The sequence below is a fragment of the Myotis yumanensis genome, unplaced genomic scaffold, assembly GCF_028538775.1.
Source record: "Myotis yumanensis isolate MYYU_CA2020_CCGP unplaced genomic scaffold, mMyoYum1.0.hap1 SCAF_3, whole genome shotgun sequence".
Taxonomy (NCBI): domain Eukaryota; kingdom Metazoa; phylum Chordata; class Mammalia; order Chiroptera; family Vespertilionidae; genus Myotis; species Myotis yumanensis.
Window position 1 is genome coordinate 117531015 of NW_027223754.1, and position 12804 is coordinate 117543818.

At 42.2% G+C, this 12804-nt stretch overlaps 1 protein-coding gene and 1 pseudogene across 2 annotated transcripts in view; both read right to left on the bottom strand.

Annotated features, from left to right (window-relative positions):
- The window catches only part of ATP8A2 (ATPase phospholipid transporting 8A2), a 692529-nt gene that overhangs the window by 283394 nt on the left and 396331 nt on the right, over positions 1–12804 (bottom strand). The gene's annotated exons all lie outside the window — the stretch shown is intronic.
- Positions 1758–1870, bottom strand: LOC139007802 (U6 spliceosomal RNA; annotated as a pseudogene).

Below are 12804 nucleotides of genomic sequence, written 5' to 3' on the forward strand. Positions count from 1 at the left end.
ATCCTATCGGCTGCTAAGAAAATTCCATTCTTTCTCCAACATATCCCCCCATCCTTTCCAAAGTCCATTCGCTCCCCTCTAGGATTTTTAGTGCGCCTGCTGTGAAAGCTGTGAACAAGGGACAAAATAACGTAGGTCCTGAGGCTATTTTTTCATTAATCTTTTAGAGCAGTTGGTTCTCAACCTGTGGGTCTCGACCCCTTTGGGGGTCGAACGACCCTTTCACAGGGGTCACCTAAGACCGTCGGAAAACACATATATAATTACATATGGTTTTTGTGATGAATCACAAGGCTTCAATTATGTTCAATTTGTAACAATGAAAACCCATCCTGTATATCAGATATTTACATGACGATTCATAACAGTAGCAACATGACAGTGATGCAGTAGCAACGAAAATAATGTTATGGCTGGGGGTCACCACAGCATGAGGAGCTGTATTAAAGGGCCGCGGCATTAGGAAGGTTGAGAATCACTGTTTTAGAGAGAGTGGAAGAGAGAGAGAGAGAGAGAGAGAGAGAGACATTGATGTGGGAGAAACACATCGATGGGTTGCCTTCTGCACGAGCCCCTGACCAGGGTCCGGGCCTGGGAGGAGCCTGCCACCGAGGTCCGTGCCCTTGACCGGAATCGAACCCCGGGGCCCTTCGGTCCGCAGGTCAACACTCTGTCCACTGAGCCACACTGGCCGCGGCCCTTAACTTTGGTTACCATGCCGGCCTTTTCCCCCAGAACAGATCATTTGGAAGGGTATCTATTGGACCTACACTGACCAGCTTCACCAACTAGAACCATGGAGCCATCACGGGAATATTCTTAAACAAAAAGAAACTGGTGTGTTTTTTTGTTTTTGTTTTTGTTCTCAAGTATCCATTTATTACTCAGTCCACAGAGTTTTCCTATGTTGATGGTCGGGTTGGTCCTCTAACCAGAGCCCGGCCGGCCTTTTCATCCGGGCAAACCTTCCCGCAAGCTTTTTACAAAGTCCCGTCCGTATTTGCCATGACCTTGTGCATCGATCCCTAATGGGTCCTTGTCCCCTCACCTTCAGGATCCATCAATGAAATCAATGAACTGCAGATTCCTCGTTTGTAATGTACACAATTGGGTACATTTTGTTAATATGTTTTTATTCCTAGGTTTTGCTATTAAAAAAATTTTTTATACCATTTCCAAGACAAAAAAAGAAAAAAAAAAACAAAAAGGAAGAAAAAGAAAACGACCAGTTGATCCTTTGAAGAACTGATTTCCCTAAAATTCCACGAAACGCATCTTCTTAGTTTAGCGGGGATGTTGGTTTGGACACTGGAGTTGCATCTTCTACGCGTCAGACATGGAAGATGCTTAACGTTGCTACACTGCTCGTCTTGGTAGGGGGTTTGGGTTTGGGTTTGGAGGGGTTTTGTTTTAATTCTTTTCTTTTATTTCCCCCTCAAATTTGAAAGCCTTAAATGTACTGTCAGCCTCAGACCGTTGTCAGGCGGGATCGCGGTCGATGGACAGTCCACGTGCTGTGGCTTGGACGTGGCTCGGGGGTTGGTCGAGGAATAAAGGATGCATGGACCGGAAAAAAAAAATAACGCAGGTGATGACCATGTGTGAACATGAATAAGGAGGAACCAAAAGATAAGGTAGAAATGGGATCCTTGCCTCTATTTATCCAGATGTACTACCTCCCTGGTTCTGTTTTTTCTCCTCTGTGACCAACAATGAGAATTCCAGTGTTCTTTAAGCCTAAGCACTACAGTGCTTTAAAAAAAATGAAATACTTCACAAATTTGCATGTCATCCTTGAGCAGGTGCTGTGCTAATCTTCTCAGCCTTGCTCCAGTTTTAGTATATGTGTTGCCTAAGTGAGCATTAAAACCTATACTTTAAAGTCAAAGGCAAGAAGATGAGACAATAATAATAATAATAATAATAATATAGGAACAGCAGCAAGTGCTGATTTAGTACGTGCTATTTCTTCATCGGTAACTGGGTTAAGTGCCTCCCATGCACTGGCTTGCTTATTTATTTATTTGTTTATTTATAAATTTATTTTTGAGAGAGAAAGAGAGAGAGAGAGAGAGAGAGATTGATTGTTTCACTATTTGTGCATTCATTGGTTGATTCTTGGATTTGCCCTGATAGGGGTTTGAACCCACAACCTTGGCATATCGGGACAATGCTCTAACCAACTGAGATACTCAGCCAGGGCTGCACTGGCTAATTTAATCCTCACTGCAACTCTGAGAAATAGGTATTATTCTGACCACTTTATGGATGAAAAAACTAAGCTCAGAATCCTAACAAGTGGCAAAACAGGACCTAAACACAGCTGTGTCAGTCCAGGATCTGCATGCTCAACCACCTGCTACACTCGGCTATTGTGGAAACAACCATTTGGATGCTCTGTGAGCAGTCAGGCCAGGCTGGGCTGGGGGACAGCACACAGGCTACAGATCTTCTATTCCCAATACTGCAGGAACACAGCAAGGTCACCTTATCTCCCAATTCTCAGATTTCTGCTTGGGACTTGGGGATGTCACCACAGCCATCTGGCTCACAAGATAGCTATGAAGACCAAATACATTATAAAGGTGGACGAGAATTTTAAAAGGCAGAAAAGAAAAAAACAGATTTTAGTTTCTGCCTGACTTTTGGATTAAGTGCCAAGCACCATTCCTCACTTCTCCATGGAAGACACCATCCAGGCTCTGAGCTGAAAATATTCTTCCCCCCTAAGGTGCTGGCTCTTAGGATCTTTAGGATGAAGATGGGATGAGAACCAGCAGAGAAAAAAATTTTGGCTGATACGTCCCTGTTTGCATTTATCATCCCTTCTGTATTGAATTGTTTCCATGCATAATTTTATATAGACTTGCTTTGTATTCGAACCCATTAATATAACATATTCAACACTAATATTCACACACACTGAATATGAATATATGGAAATCGAACTGCAAGTTCTTGCAGGGTAAAGATTATGTCTTCAGTGTTTAATTGCCATACACCTGATAAGTGCTTGCATGTGGGGCTATTGCTAGGTTTACCTGTGTGCATCAATGTGCAGAAATAATGGGAGAAGTTCTGATATACACGAGAGGGAAATGGCACGCATGCAGATTTAGAGCAGAGAGCAAATGAAATGCAAAGAAAGAACTTTGTCACTGTCAGCACACCTTTCTTAGTGGCTTTGTCCTTGGGTGAAGTCGGGAGCTAACAGGAGGAAGATCTGCCTCTGACACTGGAAGTGCAATAATATCAGAGATTTTCTCCAGTGATTAGAACTATACAACTAGCCAATGTGTCCTCACACCCTAAAACAAGGTCCACCATTCACTGGAATAACTTACAAACACATGCAAAACATGCAACCACTACAAGCATGATCTTCACCTCAAGCAACATTAAACCTGGAGGACTGATGTTTTTTCATTCCTCTACTGCAAATGGGCTTTCCTCTTACTCTCATCTCCAAAGTAAAACAGAAAAGCTAATACGTGTTTCATTTTTTTAAAGCAATTGGAGAGAAACTGATATAAAAGAAATTTCAGAGTCTGCCTAACTTCTCATGTAAAATGACACCAGAGAAGCCAAAATCAGAACTACTCACTGCAAGAGTTAACCATTTTCAGTGAGCCTCAAATCCTAATGAGATTGATAATTATTCTTACACCACAGATAATCTATTGCTATAACAAAAAAAATATCTAAAAAGTACTTCACCTCTGAAATGATGGGGAAAAATTATGAAGAGAAACAAAATTAAAATTTGAATTGTTCTTTATATTTGATCTGAACAATTTTAAGAGCTAAGACCTCTCTGCCTCCTTCCTGACATCAGGCAATTCTCCAGGATTCTGACTTGCACAGGGTTTTATCTGAGTACAAACCTCTAGGTAGAGCTCTTCTAAAATTGAATGCATTAATTTTTAGTCAAAGGAAAAGATTTTCCAACATCAGTGAAAAGACAGTTTTGATTGGTTTCTGAGAAGTTAGTGGCAGTCCATTAAGTCATATTAGTAAAAACTCAAAAAAAATCACTTAGGGTTTTTTCCGTTCTAAATGTCTAAAAGTTGAAGTTTTTGTGAGAAGCAAACAGAAGGCCATTGCTTCCTGGAAAGATAATGGCTGATGGGTCCAGGCAGTCATCACGGTAATGAGCTCCTTCTGTTTGACTTGCCCACTGACATTCCTGAACTGCAGAAGCAGCCGCCAGGGCCAGTGAGTTTAATAAGGCACTGATACTCCTTGTCAGTTTTTATTGCACATTTTGGGACTCTTTATCAGCACATTACGTAGTTTAGGTCATTAGTAGAACAAAGAAAAATATATTAAGCAATCCAACTCTGCAGATTGCAGCAAACTAGCCAACCAATATAAATGCGTGGGGTAATTAAGTGAGATGTGGAGCCGTGGCCTAATGCTCCCGAGGTGCTGCAGCGATAAGACGCCCCTATCAATCGTGATGGAGTCAAATGGTATCTGCAGCTCTTGGGATAAGTCACACAGACATGGTGCTAAGTGAAAGGGGACCAATTTCTTTTTGAGTCCTAGAATGAATGAAGGAGAGAAAAATATACACCAATGTTGGCTTAATGCACTTTAATGGCAATTAAGAAATAGCCATTTTCTATATTAACTAAGGAAATAGATTTCTCCTTAACTCTAGGGGCAAATTTTGATCATGTGGGTGGCGTTTCTCTTTTGTGTGCACACCCACTCACCAAGCCCCAGGGAGAAGGAGAGATGCTTCATTCCAGAGCACTACCTCACGACTTCCTTGGGCTGCCAGTTCTCATGACCACAGGTCTGTAAGAGAGAACTGGGAGATGACATCACAGACATGGAGAGGCCATCCCACACTGCAGAGGGTCATTGTCCCTCTGTGTCCCCCATGAAGGCCAGCACCACAGCCACTGTTTCACATAACCCCAGTCAGCGCTCACCTCCATACATGGTTGGCACTCAGATAATACTTGTGGACTGACCTACCACACTAGAATGAGAGTCTCCAAACTTACAGCTACACAGGCTCCAGTCTGTAGAGAAGGCAGAGCGTTGTATTCATTACAGGGAAGGGAAGTGAATAACCACACAACCCAGAGCGTCTGGCCAACATTCATGTGAATCAGCACTGAGCTGGACGCTGAATAAGTAGAAATGGTTTTATAAATGTGTGGGGGTCGAGCCTGAGGGACAGCTGTGGGACCACACACCATGAGTGCTATCACTCGGTTTGCGGGCTCCCAGTGTGCATAAGCCAGGTCTGCTTGTGGTTCCACGTCCCAGATTTACCTGCTGTTTTGGCTCATATGACATTCTTGTTCGTGCTGTGGCCAGCCGGACTGGTATTTCTCTGAATAGTGGTGCCACAAGTTAGTTACTTCACCCAGCCTGGTCTGTCTCTCTCTTAAGGCCCAGCATGGTAAAGAGTACCATGGGAGAGCCCCAAGACCCCACGGTGACCCAGACCCTGTCCCTGCCCCAGTTCCCCACTCTCCAATAAGAGAGACACACGTGGTGTATACACCCCTCCAGCCAGGTGGGAAGTGAAGACTGCAGCACATAACAGTTCAGCCAAAGACTCAGTGGAGGACGAGTAGTTCCGAAAGAATGGGCAGAGATAGTGGGCCAGATGGACAAAAGAACAGCTCAGGTGAAGGAAACAGTTCGAACAGATTTGGCAAAGACTAAAATTACATAATGTCAATGTGTATGTAAACAAGCACCCTAATATACTACCAATCTACACTAATAAAAGAGAAACATGGTAATTAGCGTACGACCGCTACCCTTTTCATTGGCTAATCAGTGAGTATATGCAAATTAACTGTCAGCCAAGATGGCGGCCGGCAGCCAGGCAGCTGAGAACAGGATGCTTGGTTGCCCCAGCAATAGAGGAAACCAAGGTTCCTGCCTGCAGCTGAGGGGCACTGAGCTCCTGAAGCAACAGCTCCAAAAGATACAATGTTTCAAGTAGAAGCTAAAAGATGGTGGTTAATCTGCATACTCAGGCTCCAAGCGGTAGAGCGAAGCCAAACAGCCCTGAAGCCGCAGAGCAGAGAGGCCTCAGGGCCCCGGGATCAGTGAAGCTGAGAGGCCTCAGAGCCCTGGGATCAGCATGCTGAGAGGCCTCCCGGCCGCCTGGATCAGCGGAGCCGAGAGGCCTCCCGGCCCCAGGGATCAGCGGAGCCGAGAGGCCTCCCCGCCCGGGTTTCAGCGGAGCCGAGAGGCCTCCCAGCCGCGAGGTCTCCCGAGCCCAGGGATCAGGGGAGCCGAGAGGCCTCCTGGCCTGGGATCAGCGGAGCCTGATGGAAGCCCTGTGTGTTTATGCACCCTGGGGGTGCAGAGGTCCTGTCCTAGGCATAAGCCTATGGCGAAATTTTCAACTCTGAGAAGCAGCCTACAGGCTGGAAGGCGGCTCCTCTGACCTCAGTGCTGGAGAAGACCATTAGGCAGAAAACTAAAGAAACCGATTTTACATCATTTCCCAGGTGGAGAACAGTTGGCATGTAAGTCCCTGACCAGTGCCCAGCCACTCCTCTGTCAGTCTATCTCACTCTTAGGTACCATGTTCTTTGTTCTGTCTTAACTGCAACTCATTTTTAAACTAGATTGCTTTTAAAAGAAGACTAAATAAAGTTTCCCTTAAGTTATTTAGGTGGTGCTGGGGCTGCTGGGGCTGCTGGGGACCTGATAGAAGACACAAACACGCAGCGGGGAGGCCTGTACCCAGCAGCCCCAAGGCCCGCCACTTTGGTGCTGGTGCTGCTGGGGGTATCAGAGACACAAACCGGCAGGCCTGGCACCCAGCAGCCCCAAGGCCCGCCACCTTGGTGCTGGGGCTGCTGGGGGTATCAGAGACACAAATCCGCAGTCCTGGCACCCAGCAGACCCAAGGCCTTCGTGGCAGCACTAAGGAGCAGCAAGCCAAGCGGTAGGAAGCAGCAAGCAGGTGGGCAGTAACAAGGGAGGGGTCCCGGACTGCAAGAGGGCACATGCTGGGCTAAGGGATCCCCCACCCATCCCCAGTGCACAAATTTCGTGCACCGGGCCTCTAGTGAATATATAACTACACTTAACTTCTGAACAGTCAACTTCACTCCATGAATCTGGGCTAGAAAAGTAAATGGATAAGCAAACAGGTCACAGGCATTACACCATTGAGAATGCTGTAGCTCTAAAGTGTGCCTACCTGGAATATAGACATATGTTCACCATGCTGTTGAATAAGGAAAGCAAATTGTAAGACTGTGTGCACTAAAAACACACACACACACACACATAAAGCTTGGGGAGAAGCATTTTAGAAAGTGGTTATCTCTGCATAGAATGGATTTAGGTGTATTATTCCTTCACTTTGTTCTCTCTGTTTCACATCATTAATCTGTATAACTTTTGAAATGATGAAGCAAATAAGTTCTTAAAAACAAAAACTGATTAAATATCCAAGGCCTTTTGCTCAATTTCACACTCCTCTTTAAAGCCTTATGACCACCTCTACTGTAGACTGAAGCCATTGGAATCATTCTACACTACATGATATATTTATTGTCATATTGACATGTCTGAGTTTTCCAAATACAAAGCACATAAAAAGTCCTTGAAAACAAGATGCTGACATTTCTTTGCACTGTGCCTCTAGATGCCTCTCATTATGAGCATAATTTTTATCACTCTTATTTTTTTTTAAGCCTCACTGGAGGACATGTTTTAATTGATTTTGAGAGAGAGAGAGAAAGAGAGAGAGAGAGAGAGAGAGAGAGAAAGAGAGAGAGAGAGAGAGAGAGAGAGAGAGAGAGAGAGAGAGAGAAAGAGAGAGAGAGTGAAACCTTGATCAGTTGCCTCCTGCTGGGGATCAAACCCGAAATCTGGGTATGTGTCCTGACCAGGAATCAAACTCATGACTGTTCAGTGTATACAATGAAACTCTACACAATTGAGTCACATCGGCCAGGGCTGGGCATCATTTCTCAGACCCACTAAGCATCTCTGGATGAGGCGAATTCAAAATAAGTCAAGGGTTTGGGAAGTTCACTTAGCTACCTTCAAACAACCACAGAGAAAGTTGGAGGAGAATCAGGAAACCCACCCAATAAATCACATTTACACAATAAGCTAGATTTCACCAGAAAAAGGTGCCATTTGCACCTTGAAAACAGCAGTGTGACTGCCAGTTAAGCGATAATGTTTGGTAGGTTAGGTGTATTAATGCATTTTTGACTTCACAATATTTTCAAACTATGATGAGTTTATATGGGTGTAACCCCATCATAAGTTAAGGAGCATCGGTGCACCCTGTTGCAGTAAAAAAAACTCACTTCAATTTTAAACCCTAAACAAATGGAACTGAAAATTCTCAGGCTTTAAAATGGAAAGGTTGCTATTATGTTACTTAACTGATCTGTCAATGTAATCCCAAAAAGATTTCTATCTTTCCCCTAAGCAGCTCTTTCAAAATAGAAATTGTACATATACAAATAGAAGCTCTTTACATGGAAATATTTTTAATGTAAACATAATGTCAATTATTAGAAACTAAAGAGCAATATTATAGCTATCTTAAGTAATCAATTGTTCTCAATAGTGACCAGAACATCTTGTTTTAATTTCCTTTTCATTTTTAAAGAAAATCTCCACAAACACAATGGGTTTGCTGCCTTCCACTCTTTTGTCTCATTGCAGCTCTGCTCTGTTGACAGGCCAACTGCCCACGGCACCCTCTTAAATTCCTCAGTGGTCCCCTCCAGGAACAAGTCTAAGCTTAGTAGGTCACCATCTAAGAGGCTTCCTGGTCAAGCTTTCGGAGGTGATGGAGTCTACTACCTTGATTGTGGTGCTGGTTTCCCAGTGTTTGCATATGTCCAAGCTCATCCAATGGCACACACTAAATGTGTGCAGGTTTTGTATATCAATAAAACTTAAAATATATAATAGTCTGTTTTGTTTGTTCATTTATTTTTAGATTCCACATATAAGTGAAATCACATGGTATTTGTCTTTGTCTGATTTACTTCACTTGGCATTATACCCTCCAAGTCCGTCCATGTGGTCACAAATGGTAAGATTGCGTTCTTTTTTATGGCTGAGTAATATTCCACTGCAGGTATGTACCACATCTTCTTTATCCATTTATCTACCAATGAACACTTGGCTATTGTAAATAATGCTGCAATAATAACTATGTATGGTGTCAGGTGGGTACTAAATTTAATAAATGATCATTTTGTAAATATCTAATCACTATATTGTACATCTGAAACAAGTATAATATTACTTATCATCTGCAATTGAAAAATAAAATTTTAAAAATATATAAAAGAGCCTGTTTTATTCCACTCACATTTCTGCTGCCCGGCTTTTTTTCCCCTGACAAAATATCCTCCTTCAATCCCCAGCTCCCTGTCGCCCTCAGCTACCTTCTACTCCATTTTGAAGACCTGATGTCACCTCCTCCCAAGAGGGGTCTCCTCTGATGCTTCTCCCCACCTCAGGCCCTCCTTCCATGCCACTAGCCTAATTCCCACCAACCCCTAGTAAACCTCACTCAGAATACTCACCCCATCACCCCAAAATAACCAGTTATGTATCTGTCTTCTTCATGGGACTAATTCCTGGAAGGCAAAGACTATTCTCTTTTGTATCCTCAGTGCTTAGTACAATGCTTGGCACAAACAGTGCCAATGATTATAAAAGTGTCAACTTTTATCTAATGGAAGAAAAACCAACAAACCAAAGGATCCACAATTTCATGTTAATAAAAACTGATTTTATAACATATATCTCATTTTGTGTTATAATTTCATTGTCCTCTAATGACAAACTCTGGTTGCTATACATATTTTAGCTTTCTAACTTTATAAAAATGTTGGCCTAGGACTGAACTGGGTTGCCTTATTTTGTTCTCCATGTCCTATTATTGAAATGCCTACGGTATGTATATGCAGTGATGATGGTGGGGGTGGTTTTTCACAAATACTAAAAAACATTAAAATTAAAAGAGGAGAAAAAGCATTTGAAAAGGCTATAACCCAAACCAGAGTAACTGCTAATACAAACAGGCCCCTTCCCAAATGTAAGCGGCCACAAGTAATGGCTCCCCTCAAAGCAGCCGCAGTGATACTGTTTACTCTCCATTCGGGGCTTAAAAGCGTTCTAGTTGATGAACAGACCCTGAAGCAGAAACATCTAAACTCATGCTAATGCCCAGCAGAGCAGTAACTTCTTTTGATTAATTTACCAGCACTGAAAGCACAGAGAGAGATCAAACCGAGTTCTGTCCTGAACAATTAAACAAGCAGGCGGTGCCCCTGGGATGGTGTATGTCAGGATGAAAGCTGGATAGGGTCGAGTGAAAAAGCAACAAATATCTCACATTGATTAATGCTTATAGGGTTTTCCCCGCTTAAATGTCATAACATTTTATTCAATGGTCAAACCAAAAAGTTCTTATAACATTTAAAACAGAAAAAAAGTTCCAATAGCTTAAGATAATTCAGATGTGTAGCGAGGAGAAAAATCAGGTCAGTTCTAAAGACCCTTCAAAACAGTTTGGCAGAAGTCTGACCACTTTATTGAAAGATCTTCAACATGAAATCTCATGAGGAAAATCTTACCACCTCCTTCCATCAAAAAATAACTTGTCTACTATGAGTGAAATCTTCTTCATTGAAATTATTTAGCCCATTCATAATGTTCATTACCATCTGTATATACCACTTTGAAAACATAGAGCTAAAACAATGTATCTCTACTTAATTTTTTTAAAAACTGGAATTTAAACCAAACTGTCTCCCAAATCAGAATGAACTACATATGAATATTAGTAAACAACCCTTATAGATTTTCTGAATGATTAGGTGAATCTATTTTTTAAATCTAATGAATCTCTTTATAATAAAACAATACTAATTTACATACTTACCGAAAAATATCTGAACAAAGGCAACTAAAACTGCCAGCTTACTGAAAAGTCAAAATTTGAGCATTTTATATTTCAAGGAACATTTCTTAGGTAATCCAATATTATTTTCACAAATTTACTGGTGATTTTGGGCTGCTCACTACTATTCTTTCCTAATCTGTAAAATAGGGATGATGAAGCCATTGAGGATTTTAATCTGAAATGAAATAGTATATATGAAACATGAATCTTTAAACTCTACGATATTCCATCCGTCCTCACACACTATACCAGTGGGTCTAAGCTAGACTACTGGGGCTTCATCTCCTCCGTTTCTGCACAGATCTCACCATTCCTATGTTCATAGCAGCACAATTTACAAAAGCTAAGATTTGAAAACAGCCTAAACAGCAAATGAGTGGATTAAAAACCTGTGGTACATCTACACAATGGAATACTACGCTGCTGTAAAAAAAGAAGGAACTCTTACTGTTTGCAACAGCATGGATGGAACTGGAGAGCGTTATGCTAAGCAAAATAAGCCAGTCAGAGAAAGATAAATATCACATGATCTCACTCATTTGTGGAATATAATGAACAACATAAACAGATGAACAAAAACAGATCCAGAGACAGAAGCATGGATCAGACTGTCAAACCCCAGAGAGACGGTAGGGGAGGGTGGGGGTAAGGAGGAGAGATTAACCAAAGGGCTTATATGCATACATTTAGGCCAGACCAATGGACACAGACACCAGGGAGGTGAGGGCATGAGGGGGGGGGGAGGGCAATGAGGGGATAAGGACACATATGTAATACCTTAATCAATAAAGGGGGAAAAAAGAAAAAAAAATGAGCTCCTTCATAAACAGCCTTAAGGGCCGAGATTGTTCTGCAAGGTTCTCTGGTATGTGGAGGACATTATGATACCCTCTACTGCTTCTGCCAAAAAATGAAAATGGAATCCCTTTATATTTTTAAACTATTATGTGGAAAGACCACAAAAATTTGGGAATGCAAAACTGAAAATTGACTCTTCCACTGACCTTCCCGCATTCTGTCCTCTGATGAAGATATATGTGCCCAGAGCGCACAGACATACGGACACATTTTCTTGCTCAAGCACTGTGGCTCAGCCGGGCTCTGATCCCTGACTACTACTAACGAGAAAATCAGGGCTGGCCATCAGTTCCTACTGACATGTATTTCTGATATGTGCGCAGAAGGATAAAAATTTGCTGTGCAAAAACTTTTCAAAGGGGTGACATCCTCCCTCATTGAGAAATAATTTAAGAACTCGGGTGAGCAGAGGAAACGCAGGAAGAGTCTCATTTAGAGGAAGCTGAGGAGCGGTGCAGTGGTGACAGGGTCCTCGCTGGGCTCCCAGACTCCCCCAAATGGAGCTACACGCATCCTACCCAAGAGGCTCTGGACACAGGGGTATTTTGAAAGAACAGGTGGAAAAGTTATAGATGATACTACAATATTTAAACTATAATAAAATAAAAATACCTATGAATTATTCCACCCTGAATTTGACTCTGGTTGTAAGACTAGACTCTCACTCTAACCTGTTTATACACAATTTAGTCATAAAAATGCATGTCTAGCTAAAGGTTCTTCAGCTAAAATTGTCAGACTTGCAGCTACTGAGGGAACACTTTGCTGCCTTGTCATTTTCACAAATGCAACTTCACAAATATTTGAGCAGCTATAATACACAAAGGACCTCAAATACTTTTCCACAGGAAGAGAGCATTTTACGTACAAAAAGACCATGTAAAGTCCTTTCAGGTTCAAATGCAAATTCTCTTTAACAGCTTCATTCTAAGGAACTTCATTTGCCTGTGTGCTAGAGTCACTCTTCTCATTTCCCAATTTAAATAACCAAGAGACCCGTGCCACGG